The following is a 20,619-nucleotide window of genomic DNA, read 5'->3' as shown; positions in this document are numbered from 1 at the left end:
TTTCCAAGTTTTAGCTATTACAAACTGTGCTGCTATGAACATGGGTGCACATATATCACTGTGGTATGATTCTTTTAATTCTTTCGGGAAGATCCCCAGCAGTGGAATAGCGGGGTCAAATGGGACTTCCAGTCTAGTTCTTTGAGGTATCTCCATACTGATTTCCACAGTGCTTGCACCAGTCTACACTACCACCAGCAGTGGAGCAGGGTTCTTCTTTCCCCACAGCCCCTCCAGGATTTGTTATTTGTTGATTTCATGATAGCAGCCATTCTTTCTGGAGTGAAGTGGAATCTCAGAATTGTTTTCATTTGCATCTCTCGAATGACCAGTGATGTTGAACATTTTTTCATGTATTTATTTGCAATTTCTACTTTTTTGTCTGAGCAATGTCTGTTCATTTCAGATGCCCATTTTTTGGTTGGGTCTTTGCATTTGGGAGGTCTGATCTTTTTAAGTTCTTTATAGATTTGAGATAGTAGACCTTTGTCTGAGGAAGAACAGGTGAAGAATTTTTTTTTCCTATATTGTGGGTTGTCTCTTCACACTCTTGGTGGTTTTTCTTGCTGTGCAGAAGCTTTTTAATAAGAAAAGATCCCATTTGTTGTGCTAGTTCATGGGCAGCTGAGGTTTTGTTCATAAAATATTTTCCTGAACCAATGTCTTCAAGAGTTCTACCTAACCTCTATCCAGCTGGGTCAGTGTTTCTGTTTCGGTGTTTGGATCTTTAATCCATTTTGATTTTAGTTTAGTGCATGGTGAGAGATACTGGTCTAGTTTTAATCTTTGGCAAGTTGAAGCCCAATTTTTCCAGCACCATTTATTAAAGAGGCTATCTTTCCTCCAGTGAGGGTGTTTGGCTCCTTTATCGAAGATGAGATGGCTGAGTGTGTCTGGCGTTGTTTCTGCATCTTGTAATCTGTTCCACTGGTCCTCAAGCCTGTTTCTTTGCCAGTACCATGCTGTTTTTATCACAGTAGCTTTGTAGTAGAGTTTCAGGTTGGGGATTGTGGTATCCCCTGCCATGTCTCTGTTACCTAGAATTGCTTTTGCTATTCTGGGTCTCTTCTTGTTCCAAATGAATTTTTGGATTGTTTTCTCGAGGTCTATGAAGTATGCTGCTGGGATCTCAATTGGAATTGCATTAAATCTATATATCAGTTTTGGAAGTATGGCCATTTTCACTATATTAATCCTTCCTACCCAGAAGCAGGGGATGTTTGTCCATTTTCTGATATCATCTTCAATCTCTCTTTTCAGAGTGCCATAGTTTTCAAAGAAGAGGTCTTTGATTTCTTTCGTTAGGATGATTCCTAGGTATTTCAGTTTTTTGGATGCTATTGTGAAAGGAATTATTTGCCCTATTTCTCTCTCAGTGAGTCTGTCATTGGTGTAGAGGAAAGCTATTGATTTTTGAGTGTTGACCTTGTAACCAGCTACTTGACTGAATTTGGTTATTAAGTCTAGAAGACTTTTGGTGGAGTTCTTGGGGTCTTCTATATAGAGTATCATGTCATCTGCAAATAATGACAATTTGACTTCTTCATTTCCTATCTTTACTCCTTTTATTTCTTTCTCTTGTCTAATTGCTGTGGCTAATGTTTCCAGAACTATATTGAACAAGAGTGGTGATAGTGGACATCCTTGTCTTGTTCCTGATTTGAGTGTGAAGGATTTCAGTTTTTGACCATTTGGTATGATATTGGCTGTTGGTTTTTCATAGATGGCTTCTATCAGTTTGAGGTAGAGACCATCTATTCCAATTTTTTGTAGGGTTTTTATCATAAATGGATGTTGGATTTTGTCAAATGCTTTTTCTGCATCTATGGAGATAATCATATGGTTTTTGTCCTTGGCTCCATTGATATAGTGTATTACATTGATTGATTTTCATATATTGAACCATCCCTGCATCCCTGGGATGAATCCCACTTGATCAGGGTGTATGATCTTCTTGATGATCTTCTGCATTCTGTTTTCCAGTATCTTATTAAGGATTTTTGCATCTATGTTCATTAGTGAGATTGGCCTATAGTTCTCCTTTTCGGTTGGGTCTTTCTCTGCTTTTGGGATCAAGGTGATGCTTGCTTCCAGGAATGAATTTGGGAGTATTGCTTCCCTTTCCATTTCATTGAAGAGTTTAAATAGTAGTGGCAGCAGTTCCTCTCTAAATGTCTTGTAGAATTCAGCAGTGAAGCCATCAGGGCCTGGACTTTTCTTAGTTGATAAGTTTTTAATTACATTTTCAATTTCATTGGTTGATATTGGGTTGTTCAGAATTTTTAGGTCTTCTTCATTCAACTTTGGTAATTCTTATGTATCTAGGAATCTGTCCATTTCTTCTGTGTTGTCCATCTTATTGGCGTATAGGTTCTGGAAGTAGGTATTGATGATCCTCTGGATTTCTGCTGGGTCTGTTGTAATTTCACCCTTTTCATTCTTAATTGCATGGATTTGGGCCATTTCTTTTTCTGACAAGGTTGGCTAAAGGTTTGTCAATTTTGTTGATTCTTTCAAAGAGCCAACTCTTGGCTTCATTGATTTTTTGTATTGTTCTCTTAGTCTCCATTGCATTGATTTCTCCTCTAATCTTTATCATTTCCTCCCTTGTATGAGCTTTGGGGTTGTCCTGCTCTTCTTTTTCTAGAAGCTTGAGATTCAGCATCAGGTTGTTTAATTGGGCTCGTTCTGTTTTCCTAATATGTGTAGTCACTGCTATGAATTTCCCTCGTAAGACTGCTTTCATTGTGTCCCATAGATTCCGATATGTTGTATTGTCATTGTCATTTAATTGAAGGAACTGTCTGATTTCTTCTTTAATTTCCTCTGTGACCCATTGGTTATTCAGAAGTGTGTTGTTCAATTTCCACATGATTATGAAATTTTTTGAGTTTCTTTTGCTATGGATCTCCAATTTCATCACACTATGGTCTGATAATATACAGGGGAGAACTTCAATTCCTTTGCACTTACTTAAACATGTTTTATGTGTGAGTATGTGGTCTATTTTGGAGAATGACCCATGTGCAGCTGAGAAGAATGTATATTCTGATTTTCTGGGGTGGAAGACTCTGTAAACATCTGTTAAGTTCATTTGTTCAAGAGTTCGATTGAGTTCTAGTATTTCATTAGTTATTTTTTGTCTAGTTGATCTATCTATTTGTGACAGTGGGGTGTTGAGGTCCCCCACTACAATTGTATTAGTGCATATATGACTTTTCATGTCCGTTGGTATTTGTTTTATATAGTTGGGCGCACTAGTGTTTGGTGCATAGATATTTATGATTGTCATCTCTTCCTGTTGGATTCTTCCCTTTACAAGGATGTAGTGTCCTTCTTTGTCTCTCTTAATCAGTGTTGGTTTGAAATCTACTTAATCTTCCAAGAGGATAGCTACTCCTGCTTTTTTTTGGGTTCCTGTCACATGGAGTATTGTTTTCCACCCTTTAACTTTCAGTCTATGAGTTTCCTTTTGAATGAAGTGTGTTTCTTGTATGCAGCATATTGTTGGATTTTGCTTCTTGATCCATTCTGCCAGTCTATTTCTTTTGGTTGGTGAATTGAGACCATTAACATTGATGGTTATAACTGAAACGTATTGACTTGTCATTGCCATGACTTTTTCTTTTTGTTGGGTTCTCCCCCTTTCCATTTAATTTCTTGTCATGCCAGATGGGTTCATTCTGCTTTGCTTCCTGGGGTTGTGATCCTCAATGTCTGTTCCTAGGATATTGTGTAAAATTCTTTGGAGTGCTGGTTTGGTATTCATGAAATTCCTAAGGTGCTCTTTGTCATGAAAGTATCTTATTTCTCCATCCATTTTGAAAGATAATGTTGCAGGGTACATCAATCTGGGTTGGAGGCTGTTTTGTTTTAGGCTTGGACTATGTCACTCCAAGCTCTTCTTGCCTTGATGGTTTGTGTTGAGAAGTCTGCTGTGATTCTGATGGGCTTTCCTTTGTATGTGATTTGTTTCTTTTCTCTGACTGCTTGGAGAACTTTGTTCTTCTGCTGAGTTTCTGGAATCTTAACAATTATATGCCCATGTGTAGATTTTTTTTTGATCAAGGCTATTTGGAGTCCTATATGCCTCACTTATCTGTATGTCAAGCTCTTTTCCCCTGCTTGGGAAGTTTTCTGCCATTATTTCTGTGAAGAGATTTTTTTATGTCATCTCCACTCTCTCCTATTTCTTCATTGAGCCCAATCAGTCTTATGTTATTCTTCTTTGCATCATCTAGCAGCTGCTGGATTGATTTCTCATGTTCCCTTATAATTTTGAAGCAATTTTTCTTTTCCTGGTCACTAATTGCAATCTTATCTTCTCTATCTGAAATTCTGTCCTCACATTGGCTCATTCTGCTGTGTAGACTTTCAATGGGGTTTTTCATGTCCTGGAAATCTATTTGCATCTGTTTTATGGATTCCATTTGTTTCTTATGTTGGGATTCCATCATGTTCCTGAGCTCCTCTCTAGATTTATTAATCATGTCTTGCACTAGGGGCACAATTTCTCCTGTTATCTGAGAAATTATTTCTGATTTCATTTTTTCCAGATCCCCTTTTGTTGCCAATTCAGTGGGTCCAGGTAGTTGAGTATCAGAGTGTTCCATCTCATTTCCCTTTGGGGTTGCTGTAGGTGATCTGGAAGCCTGGTTTTGAGACTTATTTATGTGTTTTCTCATTTCGACTCAGGAAGGGGGCTGTTAGCAACTGCTCGGATTACGTTCTCTGAGCTGGGTGAGGTGGGACAGGGGCCAGGAGCAGCGGTAGGGATGGTGACCCAAAAGCCCTTTCCTGTGGGCTGGGAGCAGCGGGAGGGATGGTGGCTGGGAAACCCCTTCCTCTGGACCAGGAGCAGTGGGACAGAAGGTGGCCCAAAAACCCTTTCCTCTGGGCTGGGAGCAGTGGGAGGGATGGTGACCGGGAAGTCCCTTCCTCTGGACCGGAAGCAGTGGGACGATGGCTCAGAAGCCCCTATCTCTGGACCGGGAACAGTGGGACTCAGTACCTTGGTCTGGTGGTCTGGTGTCCTCTGTGTCTTTGTAGTGTGGAACCAGGTGGCTGCTTGTCTGCAGCGGGGTGATTCAGTGTCTTCCATGCAACTCAGGACCTCAGTAGGGCATGCACAGATCTGCCTGTCTGCAGTGGGCTGATTCGGTGTGTTCTGTGTGACCCATAATGTTATTCTTTATAACTGAATAATAATCTATTGTGTGTCTATACCACATTGTTTTTATCTATTCATCCACTGATGAGCATCTAAGCTGATTCCACAACTTGGCTATTGTAAATAGAACAGTGCCGTGATAAACTTGGGTGTGCAAGTATCTCTATTGTAGGCTGATTGTGATTCCTTTGGTTATATACCAAAGAGTAGCATAACTGGATCATATGGTAGTTCTCTTTTTAGTTTTCTCAGGAACTTCTACACTGATTTCCATAGTGACTATACTAATATACATTCTCAAAAAAGTGTTTAAGCCCACCACACATCTTCCTAAGCATTTGTTAAAAAATAACATTATTTTTTAAAAAATGGCACATAGACTCATAGATTAACAAAATATAAAATTTGTTTATGTCATCTAAACTTTAAAAAATAGTACAAACCATATCTTTGATATATGAAAAGTTTTCTTTAATAATGTATTATTTCAATATGATCTCTTTAACTTTATTCTTTTTAATTTTTCAAATCTTTTTCAAAGTTACAGCCTAGATGAATGTATCTGAAATGAACACATATTTACTTTCTCTGTAGTGAATAACATTTTAATTGAGAAAATACACTAATTAAATGTGCTGCTATGCATGATAAGCTCAGAGAAAATACTTCTATAAAGTAAAAGATATTATCAATTCTGATTTTTCTGAAATATGTGCATGTACCAGTTCATATATTTTTATGAATACTTTCTCTGCCTCAATTTAGAATTTTTCTTTTTCACAAAGTGTTTTATAAGGCAAAACTCATAAAACAAATTCTTTGCTTGTAATTTTTTTAATGTTTTGCCAAATAGATGCCACAAAGTCCCAAGACTTTTCAATTTCATTTCATTCCAGTACATAAAAAACCCAATTACAAAAAAGGAGTGCGATCAAAAGATTTTTCCTACAAGTCATTTACAAAATTTTCAAAATTAAATCTTGTATGCTAGTTGAGGTTTCATCATTTAATTTATTCATCTCCTTCCTTTTGTAGAGATAAATTTGCCTCTGTAGTTATTGCAAAACTTGAAGTTTTCTGGCTTCCAATACATTGAGTATTTGATTAAAGATTTCCTGCTAGTGATTTTAAAATAAATACTTTTTCAGTTCCAATGCAGGATTTGTAGGTTGATTTACAAAGTAGTTCTGAATGCCAAAATATTTCTAAAATATAAAGTAAAAGAGAATGCATATATTGCCTTGCAAAAACTTGTTTATTTTTTTGTTGTTGTCATTTTGTTTTTGTATTTAACATAAGTTTCATCATAAAGTCTCTGTAGTCAAGTAATTTACTCAAAGGTTTATGTTTCGACATTGGCAATTTCTATTTGAAATGGGAGGCTATTGCCATTTGTTGGATGTAGATATAATTTATATGTGTATTGCAGTCAATTCCAAGATTTTTCTCTATGAATTTCTTAATTTACTAAAACTATTATTTTACATATAATGTTCTGTGTTCTGTGTTCTGGCAAATTTGAGTCCATATAATATCGAAAAATAATATAATATAATATTGCAAATAATTGTATATTTAATGTTGCTCTTTTTTACATGAATATATAATAGATTCATCTTCAACAGATGCCCTTCTAAAAGTTTACTTTGCAATATGAATTTGATCAAAGAAATCAATTGGTATTATGAATCACTAATTTTTTATGAATATAACCTGATTGAATGATTATATGCACCTGTTAACTGTTTACAGGTGTTTTCTGCTATTGGTTGAATATTTGTACCCCCTTGCAGTATGTATGCTGAAACCTAATCATCGTCAGAATGGTTTTAGGAGGTGGGGCTTTGAGAAATGAGTAGGTCATGAGGGCAAAACCCTCACGAATGGGATTGGTGTCCCTATAAAAACAGACCCTTAAAAGCTGTCCTGTCCCTTTCCACCTTGTGAAGATCCTAGAAAAAGATCTTGACTATGAATCAAGAAACAGGCCCTCACCAGACACTGCTTCTTCCGGTGCCTTGGTCTGATATTTTCCAGTTTCCACAACTGTGAGAAACAAATTTCTACTGTTTGCAAGCTATTTAGTCTATGATATTTTGTTTCAGCAGCCTGAGCCGACTAAGACATGTTTTTTTGCCATTACAGCTATTTGCTATTACTTCATTAAACTGCAGTGTTCAGGAAACATTTAGTTCCAAAAATCAATGAAATCAGTTTAGAAAGAGATCTATTTGTTCCAAATGAAAAGTTATACTTTTGGTGATACATAAATACACTTTCTCCAAATGCAGCTGTGAAATTAGTATATTTCATCTGTTTCCTAAAAATAATCTGTGGCTTTTACATAGATGCTGATTTTTCAGCATATTTGTTTCTTCCAGTTTTCATGTGATTAATGATACTTCTACAGCCTTCATGAAGTAAAAATATTTTGTGCAGTTTAATGTTTGCCATTAATTCTCTTAAGAAATGGAAGATTAGTAATAGTAGCATGTTCTTGCTAAAGTTAACAGCTATTAAATATGGCACTTTTCAAGTAATTTTGTTTTCAATCATAAACCCACTCTTCTATACTTTGTTTTGTTAGATTTTATAAACATAAATTTTGACTGCTTGGTCCTTGGTAGTCTCTGGAAACTGGAAAATGTAGATTGCAAATTTGGAGGATGAAGAAGGAATTTTCCTTTTCTGTTTATTTCCTATAGGTTTTCTAAATATGCTTTTGACTTCTGTGACTATCACTCTAGCAAGGCATCTTCCTTGAAAAAGCAGATTTTTTTTTCCACAACAACAAGTGGGATCTAGTTTGCAATTCTCCCATCGTTTGTAAAACAAACCAAATTCATCCCTCAGCCCCAAGGGTAATAATTATTTTCTTCAGATGCTGTTTCTATAATACCTAACTATATCTTTTGCTATTAAATACTTTAGAGTTTTCTTTCTACCTACTCAGTAACTCATTTAACGTCCTTATATCAAATTACAAGATATTTATGTGAACTGTTCTCTATTCAAATCATTGGTGTGGTTTCCTTTGCTTAACTGGACCCTGACAGGTATAGTAATTACTATGAGAAATGGACTCAGAAAGCAGAACTTCAAAGGAGGATTTGGTAAAAGGATTGGCTTTGGAACTTGACTGTGCTTTTGGACTTGATTGAAATGTTGCACTTATGACCAATGTAAAATGGGATGCTATTAATTCATTGCAAGTAGTAGCAATTAATCAAGTTACTCAATCTGTGGTTAGCTGTAACAATATTCCACTTACATATTTAGGGGTGACAAATGACTGCTTTACTTGACCATTATGGCAGCAATGATGACTATAAAATCTGTGATGTGGGATAGATTCTTCTGAATGCAGAGAAGTATTAGAAAAAGAATTTTATAAGATCTGGTCTTAAAACTCTCAACTCAGAACAGGAAAGTGAAAAATATTTCTCTGACAGCTCTAAAATATTTTACTTTCTAATATCAAAAATTTTTATTTTTATAGCAATATGACCAATGTTCTGGAAAATTAAACCCAAAATTTAATTGTGTAGATAGAAAAATTTTAATGTCAATTGAGGTCACAGCTTCTCCAAATATTTTAGTTAATTGCTTGGGATACTCCAAAACTCAGAGTAAGGAAAATCTGATTGGACTCAAAAAAGCAAAAAGAAAGAACTGAGAACCTGTGACTCCTGAGTCATTCTAAGCTTTTCTTGTCAGTGGGAATATTTTGCCTCCTATGTCTAAGGATAATTGGTACTTGTAATGACCTTAGTCTGAGAATTTGTCATGCCTACAGAATACTCTTTCTCCTTAGCACCCATTCATTCTAGATGATAGGGTAGAGTGATAGTCCCAGAAATCAAAAGCATATTTAGGAAATCTATAAGAAATAAACAGAAAAGGAATGTTGCCACTGTACTTGTCTCATCTCATTGATTGATGTTTCATCTCATTGATTGACTCAATGTCAGATCTCATTATGTTCCAAGAAAAAATTACAAGCCTTTACCTATAAGTAAATGATTTATATACCAAAAGAATTGGAAATTTTATAGTGGCAGAAACCTGTGAAATATATGTGGAAATAAACTGAAAGGTGTTAGGCTCAGCAGAGTCGAGTATAACATCAGACTGGGTCAAGTTGATTGACATGGGCTTACTTACCAATGATTCCAGAGTGAACATATTAGTTCCTACTGAAAGATTTGCATCATATTATCCTAGCTAGGCTGGAACTACATTTAGCAGAATTCCTTTCCACTAGTGGTCCTGGGTCACTCTGGGTCACAAGACACATTTTGTATGTGGTTTTTAAAACAGAGATGAATATGTAGCCAGGTTCTTTTTATGCTAGGAAGCTGTGTGTAGGTTACTACTAGGTTCTATGTCATTCTCTGTTATCGCTGATCTGCCAGGTCACCTTGGCAGCAGCCCAGCCACAGACCCTTGAACTGCTATTTTATCTTGTTCAGCTTCTCTGAATTTTGCACTAGTTGCCACAACAAAGCATACCAATTTTTTTTTGTTTTTTTTGGTTTTTTTGGTGGGTTGTACTCTACTCATGTTCAAAGCTGGAAATTTGGTATTGCTTTATTATTACTGCCATAACAAATGATCACAAACCTAAAGTCTTAAAACAACACAAATTTCTTATCTTACAATTCTGTATGCCAGAAGTCTGACAGTGTTGGGTGGACTGCTTTCCTTTCTGAAAGCTCCAGTGAGAACTCATTGCTCATTCAGATTGTTGTTATTCAGTTCTCAGCTCTCCTTAGTAAGGAGATCTTCATTTGCTTGCTGGGTGCAGGTTTTAGATTATTACCACCTTCTGAAGGCTGCCTTCATTCTTGGTTCAAGTCCCCTTCTTCCATCTTCAAAGGTACAGGAAAGTGTGTCAAGTCCCCTTCATGCCTCATCTGTCTTACCTTTCGTCCATTAAACCTCTTTATGTTATCCATCAGCTGATGGACAACTTTAATTCTGTCAGCAAAGTTAATTCCCTCTTGCCACACAATGTCACATAACCAGAGGTTCTAGATATTAGCATGTGAACATCTTTAGGGGTATCATTATTATACCTACCATATAAAGCAACTTGGGTTTCAGCATATTCCCAGATTACAATGTTGTCTTGCTCTTCCTTGCCTCAATGTTTATCTTTCTGGTTCAACTTTCTGTCCTATATATTTTTTAAATTTTATTTTATTGGTATATTTTAGGTATACAATATAATGACATTCATCATTGGAGATATGCACCTTTACATACTCTCTTGGTTCTTATTTTTCCCCCTTCCCCTGCCCTCCCTTCAACTCCTCCATCTCTCCCTATTTACAAAGACTTTGTTTCCATTTTTTCCTTTTCTCATATTAATTCCATTCCCTTCTTTCCTTTCCCCTACCCCTCCCACTTCCACTTCCCTTTTGCCCCTTTTCTTCCTATTTCACATTATCTATTATACCTTTTAGTCCTTATTTACACTTTCAGTTTCTCACACTAGAGAAACTATTCAATATTTACACATGTGTGTCCTATTTATTTCACTTAAGAGTATCGCCTCAATGTGCATCCATTTAGCTATAAATGTCTCTAATTTCTCATTTTTTATGGCTGAGTAGTACTCCATTTCATTTTTAAAAACTCACATTTTTCTTTATCCAGTCTTCAGTTGATGGGCATTTGGGCAGCTTCCAAGTTTTAGCTATTACAAATTGTGCTGCTGTGAACATGGGTGCACCTATATCACTGTGATATGATTCTTTTAATTCTTTGGGGAAGATGCCCAGCGGGGGAATAGCTGGGTTAAATGGAACTTCCAGGCCTAGTTCTTTGAGGTATCTCCATACTGATTTGCACCAGACGACACTGCCACCAGCAGTGGAGCAGTGTTCCCCTTTCCCCACAGCCCCACCCACATTTGTTATTGTTGATTTCATGATAGCAGCCATTCTTTCTGGGGTGAGATGGAATCTGTCCTATATTTTTTCCAGAACTAGTGCCAGATACAGCAGCAACAGTCACATATAAAGCTAGTTAATTAGCTCCCGTGATTGCCTCTGGTCAAGTATCTATAATAAATCTCATATTACATATCATCCCAATGGTTCTATTTCTTATTGAAGCCTCACTGATATACTAATCCATATGGGAATGGCTCTGGACATTGATTTGGGTTTTTGACTTAGCTTTAGACTGCAGCAAGTGTCTATTGGACCCTGATATTGCACATGATGTAGATGATGGAATTCAAAGGCTTTGGGAGATGGAAATTTTGGTTAGGAATCATTATGCATACTTTGCACTTCCATTCCTCAGTTCCATCCTAGGAAAAGGCCCAGATGATGTTTTCACTAAAAATTTGAGAAAAAATATTAGTGAGGGGAGCATTTTAAAAAGGTCTCTGATCCCTGTTCTCTCTCTAGATATGAAAGTGGGGAATGCTTCCATTAAGATGGACACACTGATTTCAATCCAATGGTAGCAAAGTTCAAAAGCAATTGAAATCCAAAGACAAGGTAAGAGTGTTTATAGTAAAAGGTTCTAGAGGTGTAGTATAATCAAAAATGGCTTGATCTCTTGGATTCTTTTGAGTGAATTAATTTGTCACAGTTTCCCTAGAAATGACCCCAAAATTTTCTTATGTATATCACAAAGCAGACATCAGATCTAATGACCAAAACTTGAGTCAGTACAATAAAGACAATGGCGTCTTTTCCAGTTTCCAGACCTAATCAGGTTCATCAAAGTGAAAGCTCCCTTCCTTGAAGAAGGGCATTACAACACTGCTATATTAGTTATAATTGTTTTCCAAAGAAACTCTATCTATTTACTGGGGAAACTCTGTGTTAGTCACTTTATCTTTGCTGGAACAAAGTACTCAGCACTGACATTTACAAGAGAAGAAGTTTATTTGGCTCATGGTTTCAGAAGTTTAGTCTGTGGTTGACTGGATTCAGCACCATTTTTCAGAGCAGGAACACCATAGTGGAGGGTCATGATGGGGGAAAGCTGCTTAGTTCATGGAGCCAGAGAGCAGAGCTGGGGAACAGCACCATAGAAAGGAGCTGGGAAGCTGAACTCACATAGACACACCCCAAAATGTGCTGTACTAATTCCCTAGGTGGCCCCCTAAGTCAATCAAGTAGACAAGTGTAAAAGTCACATTCCACCCTTTGTCGGCTTGACACTCAAACACATTTCTTTAAACCATACTTAAACTCCAAATAAAGACAATAACAACTTCATGATTTTGTTTAACATGACCATCCTGCCTACAAGTGAAGGTATAATAATTCTATCCCCAAAGTCCCAACAGTTCTAATATTGCTCAAAATCCAAGAACAAAGTCTTATCTGAAACTGAAGGCAAACTCTTAGTGGCAAACCTCTGTAAAATTTTTAAAAGGCAACTTACTTAATCCCTAAATACAACACCACTGGATAAACATTTTTATTCCAAAAGGAAGGAATAGGGGGATAGAAAAGAATAAGACCAATGAAAGACTGAAATCCAGCACAGCAACCATTAAATCCTATAGTTCCATGTCCAGCATTCCAGGCAACATGGTTGGGAGAAGTGAGTCCCTGAGGTACTAGGTGGACCCATCCCTACAGACTTGCCAGTTTTAGCAGCTAACTGCTGCCTGCAGCTTTCCTGAGTAGACATTCCACATTCCATGCATCTCTGATTTCTTGGAGTCTGCACTGTACCTTTGGCTTCATTCTTACTCCAGCATGACCTGCCTTTAATGTCTGCTTCTTGGCTCCAGTGATATATCTAGTTTTACCAGTGTTTTCTGCCTTACTGACTCTAGTTATCTCTCAGACATCAGTTTTGATAGAAACCCAATAGATTAAGAATCACAGTACAAGCACACTAATTCCTTCAGCTTATTACACAACTACACCAACTAGAGGAGAAGTTAATCATGGAATAAGAAAGGGACATAGCATCTGTTAAAACAACAAAAGAGTCAGAGGAGAAGCAAGAAAGTCATCAATAGTCTTCATTTAAGGAGCAGAAAAGGTTAACAACAACATAGTGTAATCTTGGGACTTGCAACAACCAGTAAGAAACAATATTATAAATCAAGACAGAAAAGATTCTGACTCTCCTCCTTCAGGACCCCTCTCAGATGAATAGAAGTATCATCTCTTCATTTCCAGGGAAATTTTTCTTGTTTGATATCCAAAGGGCACTACCTTGGGAAATATTGAAAGAAGGAAGAAAAATTCTAAAGAACTAAATGAAAGCTCTAGATTTAGGACTCGCCAGTGCTTTATAAGGCTTCTCTGTCACAGACATATACCTTGTTGGAGTGGACAGGGATACCTTTTACCTGTTTGGCTCAGGAGTCCTAGAATCTATGGATCAGTATTGGAGTGGTCAGATAGCAAGAATTGTGTTATCACTGCAGTCTCCTTCACATTTATAGAATTTGGCAAAATTTTCCAAATGGTTTCAAATTGAAGAGCAAATTTCCTAATATTTTAAACCTTAAATACAAGGATACAAATCTTATAATGTTGCAGTCATTTAATACGTTAACACAACTTCATCACCGTGACCAATTGACAATCAATTCTCAAGGAAATTCAGTTGCCAATTTTACACCCTTGAAATGCTATGTACTGTTTACATTGAGCCATTTTAATATGCATAAAGTAAATGGAACAGAGGTGACCCAGAATGATATGATAGTGACTGAAAAGTTCTTTGGAATCCTAGCATATGTAGCACATTCTGAGTTACCTAAGTACCATCTGACTTCAAATTTGGGGAATTCCAGGGAAGAGCAATTCTGGCATCTACTAAAAACCAAAGAGGAAAAAACCTGGTACTGCCAATGAAGAAAATAATGACAGCAAAATATTTGTAGTAGAAAATATAAACCATGGTACATTAAATTACACCACAAGGTAATTTTATAAAGAAAGTTAGAGGCTATAAAAGGAAAAAAAAAGAAATTCAAGACATATATAAAGGGCCTTGTGAAAGAAGCCACAGAAATCAATATAAAAAATGAAGCTTTACAGAAGCTTTGGTTACAAATACTCATTGAGATGGTGGGGATGCAGTCATAGAAATCCACAATAAAAACTTCTATATGAAGCTCTGCCTACAGAAGTTTATTTGGCTCATGGTTTGGAAGATAATTACCCAAAAATAGAAATGGCTTCTTTTATATTTTATTTTGGCAGTTTGATTTTTTTCAAGGTTGAAAATATGCAGATTAAACAATAACAACACTATCCTACAAACTAGAAAAAAGCATCAAAGTATTGTTGCTTACTGTTTCAAAATTAAAGGCTAAGAAATAAAGCAGAAAAGAAGGAGGATTCATTTCATATATATATATTGATCATACAATCTTTGGGAACTAAGATGGCTTTGGTATTAGGCTAGTGATGTAACTTCAGTTCTTGCTGGTTGGTGCACCTGATAGAGACTTAAGGATATAGCATTTGCTGATGGGTTGCATAGATTGCCTCTATATACTTTCAGGTGATAATTTTCATTTATTTGCTTTTTCATTTTACATCATGATTTTAAAGCCCCAAAATATTGTTTTTATGAGTGAAGAATAAAGAATACATTAGTAAAAAACAAAGAAAGAGAAAAAAGAAATTTCCTCTGCCAGAATTAGTCCATAGCCCTTAAACTCAACCTTCTTCAAAGTCTCAGGCTATGTGCAAAATGTAAACAAATTATTTTGCCACAGTATAATATACATGGCTTCTAGATCAATTCCCAATAAAGTCCTTGTTCTCAACTGAAATCTCATGAATCTGGTATTTACTGTTTGCATTCCTATCAGCATTCTGATTTTCTGAACCTCAACCAGAGCCCACAAAACTCTGCTTAAGGCATCTTACTCTTTCTGTAAGCTACTCCCCTGCAAACCAGCTCCAAAGGCTTTTGAACCACCTTGTTAGGCATAGCCACAGCAGCAACCCCACTTCTCTGGCACTAATTTTCTGTACTAATCAGCTTTTGTTGCTGGAACAAAGTTCTCAACAATCAAAATTTATAGGAGAAGTTTATTTGGCTCATGGTTTCAGAAGTTTAGTCAGTGCTTGGGTGGCTCCAACAGTGGGTTCTAAAGCAGGAACATCATAGCAAAAAGGTATGCTTAGTTCATAAAGACCAGAAAGTAGAGCTGAGGAAAAAGTGCCAGAAAGGAAGGAGCCAGGAACTAGATACTGTGCCCCTAAATCACACCTCCATGACCCAATGGACACATTTAGAAGTGTGCTTCACTAATCTGCTCCAGGCAGTTCCCAAGCCAATCAAGTTGACACTTAAGCTTATGGGTCACTGACTATAAAAAAAAATAATTATACATTTTATTGATTACCATATACCAACTCTCAAATAATGGTAGTTTCATAAAATCCAAAACACAATAAAGCCTGTGGCCAGATAGTAAAGGTATATTGTTAGCCATGCCAGGTAAAAGAAAATTATTTCTTGAAGTTCTTGTGCATTGGTCTAGAGAAAATACATTTCCTACTTAATAATTTCCTATCACATTCTATAATTTGCTTCAGTAAACACAGTAGATCTGGAACATCAATGAAAATGGAGTTATCTTTTATCAAAGTTTATAATAATCCACAGATGTCCTCTAACATTCATCTGCCTTCTACCCAGAAGAGATACTCAAGTAAAATGAAATCATGGTTGATGTCATCTGCGTCATTTAAGTCTGAGATTATAGCACTCATACTTGTACCAAGTTATGTCATATTGTTTTTGGTTTACTGTCCTGGTAGGGAGAAGGAGTTCTGGACTTTTCACTTGTCCCTTGCTGGGTTAGAAAGCTCGTGCAAGAATTCTGCCATGTGTTGAGTATATTTATTCCAGTTATAAATCCAGAAACTGGAGAAATAACTACAGGACAGCTTTGTGGATTTATTCAATCCACCGTGCTTGCCATTTGTGTTAAGATTCTTTTTAGTTCCTTGACTACCAGAAAACCCCATTGTGATTAATATAGTAAATAATTAGCTGTAGATTTACAATGTAAAATAAATAGCAAAACCACAGTAGAAGCAGTAATCAGAATACTCTGTATTGTATAGCAAGAATGCTTAACCTTTACTTTTTGTATATATTTCAAAATACTTAATGTATGTTCATATATATATATATATATATATATATATATATATATATATATTTCAGTTTTCATTCTATTTCCAAAACCTTGGGGTGGGTGGTTTTATGCATGACACAGGCCATGGCTGTCACCCAACTGGCTGTTACACCAGTGATTAGCAGGCACAACAGGGTCAAGTTCTCTCCCCAACTGCCCTTGACATATAAAGGAGTCCACTTCCCCTAGCTGCTCACTACCCAAAGAATTTCATCAGTAAGTGCCTCACATTCTAACTCTGAGAGGAAAATGTTAGTAACTTTGAATCCAGGAAAAGTTAAGAAAATAGAAGTAGGTTGTCATTGGCCATTGTTCAGAATTGTTAGCTGTAAAATGCAAATTCTATTCAGTATGCACATGTTATGCACACTATTAGAGAAAGCCAAGGTAGAAACTACAAGTCCACAGGGCAGATCTACCAAACTAATTCCAGACTATTTCAATAAAATGATCATTAATAGTACTAATTAAAATATAAGATTTTGGAATTATTGCTCAACCAGATGGGATCCCATAATTAAGATATTAGCTAAGATTATAACAGGAAAATCAGGATGTATAATTACTATACATGTGTATTCTCTTCCTCTCCTCTCTACCTACTAAGCAGCATAGGTAATTAACAGTGATGAAAACATAATAATGATGAAGGGATAACTTTAAAGTGGCTGACTTTTACCTAAAAGAAGCTAAGAAAATTTTATATTAAGGCTTGGTCTAAACTATCATGATGAACTTTTGTACCATTGGTGGAAATGGACCTTTGAGAATAAATATGAAATGTGGAATAGAAAAATTTTCTTTAAAAAGGTAGTCACTGGAATTAAAAACTTATCAGATGAGTAAAGAGTAGATTGGATATAGTTAAAGAGAGAATTAATGAATTAAAAAATAATTCTTAGAAATTTACACAGAATAAAAAACACAGAGAAACAAAAAGATGGAAATTCTGAGAGGCAACGAACATAAAAATATAATAAAATCTAACTTATGTTTAAGAAGAATTCCATAAGGGAAGAAAACAGAAAAAAATCTGAGGAAAGTAATTTTTAAAGAGGCAATTAATAAGCATGAGCTAGAGTTAGGAAAGACACCAGAGAGACAAGGTAAATTATCTATGAAAGAAATATCCTTTAGATTTATAGAAGATGATATCAAACAAGACAGCATGCTCCTATTTTATAAATGCAAAGGGAAAATAATTTTCATTTGTGGACCTGAGCACACTGAAATTATCACTTAATTATGACGTGAAAGAAAGACATTTTAGATAAAAATAAGAATTTTATCACTTTCAGACAAACCATCACTAAAATTTAATGCTAACCATTAAAATAAAGATATCAATTATTGAACTTTTGCAGTGTTCCAGTAAACACTTTTAGGTGCAACATGGAATGTGAGAAACAGTGGAAATAGATCTGGGCAGAATTATTAGCTACGGGACTTTCAGTATTTAATTTTTTTCTGCAAAATGAGGAGATACTGCTAAATTTTGAACTAGATGCTCTAAGGCCTTGTATTGTGTGGTTTTATTATCTATGATATCTAAAATTATTAAACAAGGATTTATGCTCATGAAAAATACTTCAGAATTATATACACCTAGAATAAAGAAGATCTTGCTAAAGATTATCTAGTCTAAACTGCTCATATTGATATTTTAATCTCATTGGAAAATGCATACTGACCTTGAATATTTTGATTGCCATAGCTTGTATTTTAATTTTATTATTTACATATTCCTACTTGTTAGTTCTTGAAAGTGATCATAGTAATGCTTTTCCTCAAGCAAAATAAATAGATTTTCTTCTATTTCATCTATTTAAATGAGGAAATAGATCAGAAGATAGGTTTGAAAAGTCACTTTAAATAGATCATGCAGTTTAAATACTTCTAGAATTTCATTTTAACCAAACTGAAACTATTAATATTTTAAAATTTTAAAAAGTATGTTTATGACAGAAGAAGAGTTCTCATCCTTCACAGCTTTGTCCCAAAGGCACACGATGACAGCTAAGCACATGTAACTTCTGACAAAATCTGTAGAACTTCCAGGAAATATGAGGGCTGCAGTACAAGAAGTAAAAATTTTCTTCTCCTAGACCCTGAGAAAAGACCTAGGGCAGTTGAGTTTCAAGGGTAAAAAAGAATTTAGAAAGGTTAGGCATATAGGAGACTACAAATTGAGACCTAGGTGGGAGCCATAGTAAATAAGGAGACAAACATTTCACACACAGACTTGTTCAAGGAGGCGATGTCTTATCAATAGCTTTATCCAAGATGTGCTTATTGATACATTTTCCAATGTTACATCAAGAGAAGATTGCTTCATTTAACAAAATTTCAATCTTTTCTAACACTTCTTACTATCTCGAGAAAGTGTGGAAAATTTTAATAGAACTGTGTTTTTTTCTGTGACATCTTTAACCATTTGATCAGATTTGGCAAGTATTGCCTCCAAACCTAAAACCAGTTTAGCTGTGTTTGAGGAAATAATTGCCAACCCCTGCCCCAGAAATCGAACTCAGGACCTTGCACTTGTCAGACAGGCATGGTGCCACTGAGGTACATACCCGGCCCCAAAATTGGGTTTTTATTTGCTATTCTTCTCTGAAAATGAAATCGTTCTTACTCTTTAATGCATGTTGAATTCCTGGTTTTCACTCACAGCTAAAGTCTTAAAGTAAAAACTGAGTATATTTGAAGATCTTTGTCTGCCAAGAAGATAGTGGCATGCACACTGAAGAAAAAAATAAAATAAAAGGAATTTTGTTAAGAACAGATAAGTCACTTAGAAGAAAATTCTAGTAAAGAAATAAATAAGAAGAATACAAAACCCCCAAAGAAACATTGATTTATTTTCTTAAAGTGATTCTGTGAAAAGACCACAAACTGGTTTAAATCTGGATTTGGTTCACCATGGAATTATAAATTTTACCTAGTTCTTTATTGAATCAGTGAAAGAAAACATCTAAGCCAAAAGCTTTTGTGTATTTTCAAAAGAAATTTACCATGAAAAATTTTTTAACTTGGTAAAATTCTGGTGGTTTGGTTGTGAGCTTTTAACCAGAGTGGCCCCAGTTATCAAACACATACATAGACAATTCCTTCTAAAGTGTTTTTCATACTTGAGAATACTGGTAGTTTGAAATTTCCAAGTTCTATTTTCCACTCTTGTTTGCATAAGAGCAAAGAAAAGTTTCTAGTCATCAATACCTTGAGATTCTGTTCCAATATTTTTCTTAAATTTGTGAAAACTAAGTTTGTCACATTAGCTAATTTTCCAGAACAAGATAACTGATGCTTACTTAATATTACTTGCCCTTGGATTTACCTGGTCCCTTCTTAAAACTGGAGAAAAATGGAGATCTGGAGAAAATCTGTCTGTAAATTTTTTCTCTTGTGGTATCATAATTAATGAAGCTCAAATTGAAGAGACAGCTGTTTCAGATGCATTCGTTTTAATTGTAAGGAATATTTTCCACCCACAAAACAAAATGCGCAATTATTGTTGATGATTTAAAAATCACTATCAGTTCATTACTGTCACAATTGGTAGCATATAAACAAAGAGGTCATCCTTGTCCTCATATGGTTATACTGTATAATATGAAAAAGATCAGTGCTGACAACATTTTGGAACTGTTTCATACTTTGACAGTATTCTTTTTGAAACTTTGAAAAACTGCTTGAGATAGGAAGGAATTTTAAATATCATTATTTGCAGCATTTCGTTAAAAGTATCATTGCTCTTCGGGGAAGCCAAATGGGAGCGTATTTCTTTGATGTTTTCTTGTATATCTGCTTTCTCGTCAAATCTCAGTCTGTTTTGGGAGGGAGAATGATAGTAGTCACAGCATCATTTTTCACCCACTGTATAAAGTGACGTCCAGTCAAGAGCTAGGGTGTTGGAATGTTTTCCAGACATGATATTAAAATGTATGGAAAATGATATCAATTTTATTTTTACAGGTGGAGGAAGGTTTTTTCTTTTCAGGATTTGAAAAATGATGCCGTGACTAATATGACACCACCTGGTCCCCCACACAGTCCACTCTTCTACAAACTTAGGGAGGGGCAGCGGTGAGAGAACCAGATATCTTTAATAAATAATAAATTCATTTTTCCTTGTGAAAAGTATCTAAAAATAAGAGTGGTGGGAGAGGATATGCAGGACTAATGATCTCTAAGGCCCTATAACTATATTAATAGTGTAGGACTCTGTAAACCTAACATGTATGCAAAAAAATTGAATGATTTATTTTTGATAGTTTTTATGCACTGATGC

The 20,619-nt window shown here is 35.6% G+C and overlaps 1 pseudogene; it reads left to right on the top strand.

Annotated features, from left to right (window-relative positions):
* Positions 1-14,339, top strand: part of LOC101704808 (leucine-rich repeat-containing protein 49-like) — a 31,646-nt pseudogene extending 17,307 nt beyond the window's left edge.
* Positions 14,340-20,619: the final 6,280 nt, after the last annotated feature.

Source organism: Heterocephalus glaber, unplaced genomic scaffold (assembly GCF_053883595.1).
Source record: "Heterocephalus glaber isolate CG9 unplaced genomic scaffold, H.glaber_assembly_v1.0 deba00001587, whole genome shotgun sequence".
Lineage (NCBI taxonomy): Eukaryota > Metazoa > Chordata > Mammalia > Rodentia > Bathyergidae > Heterocephalus > Heterocephalus glaber.
Note: the sequence above shows the minus strand (reverse complement) of the source record. Positions and strands in the feature narration are given on the sequence as shown.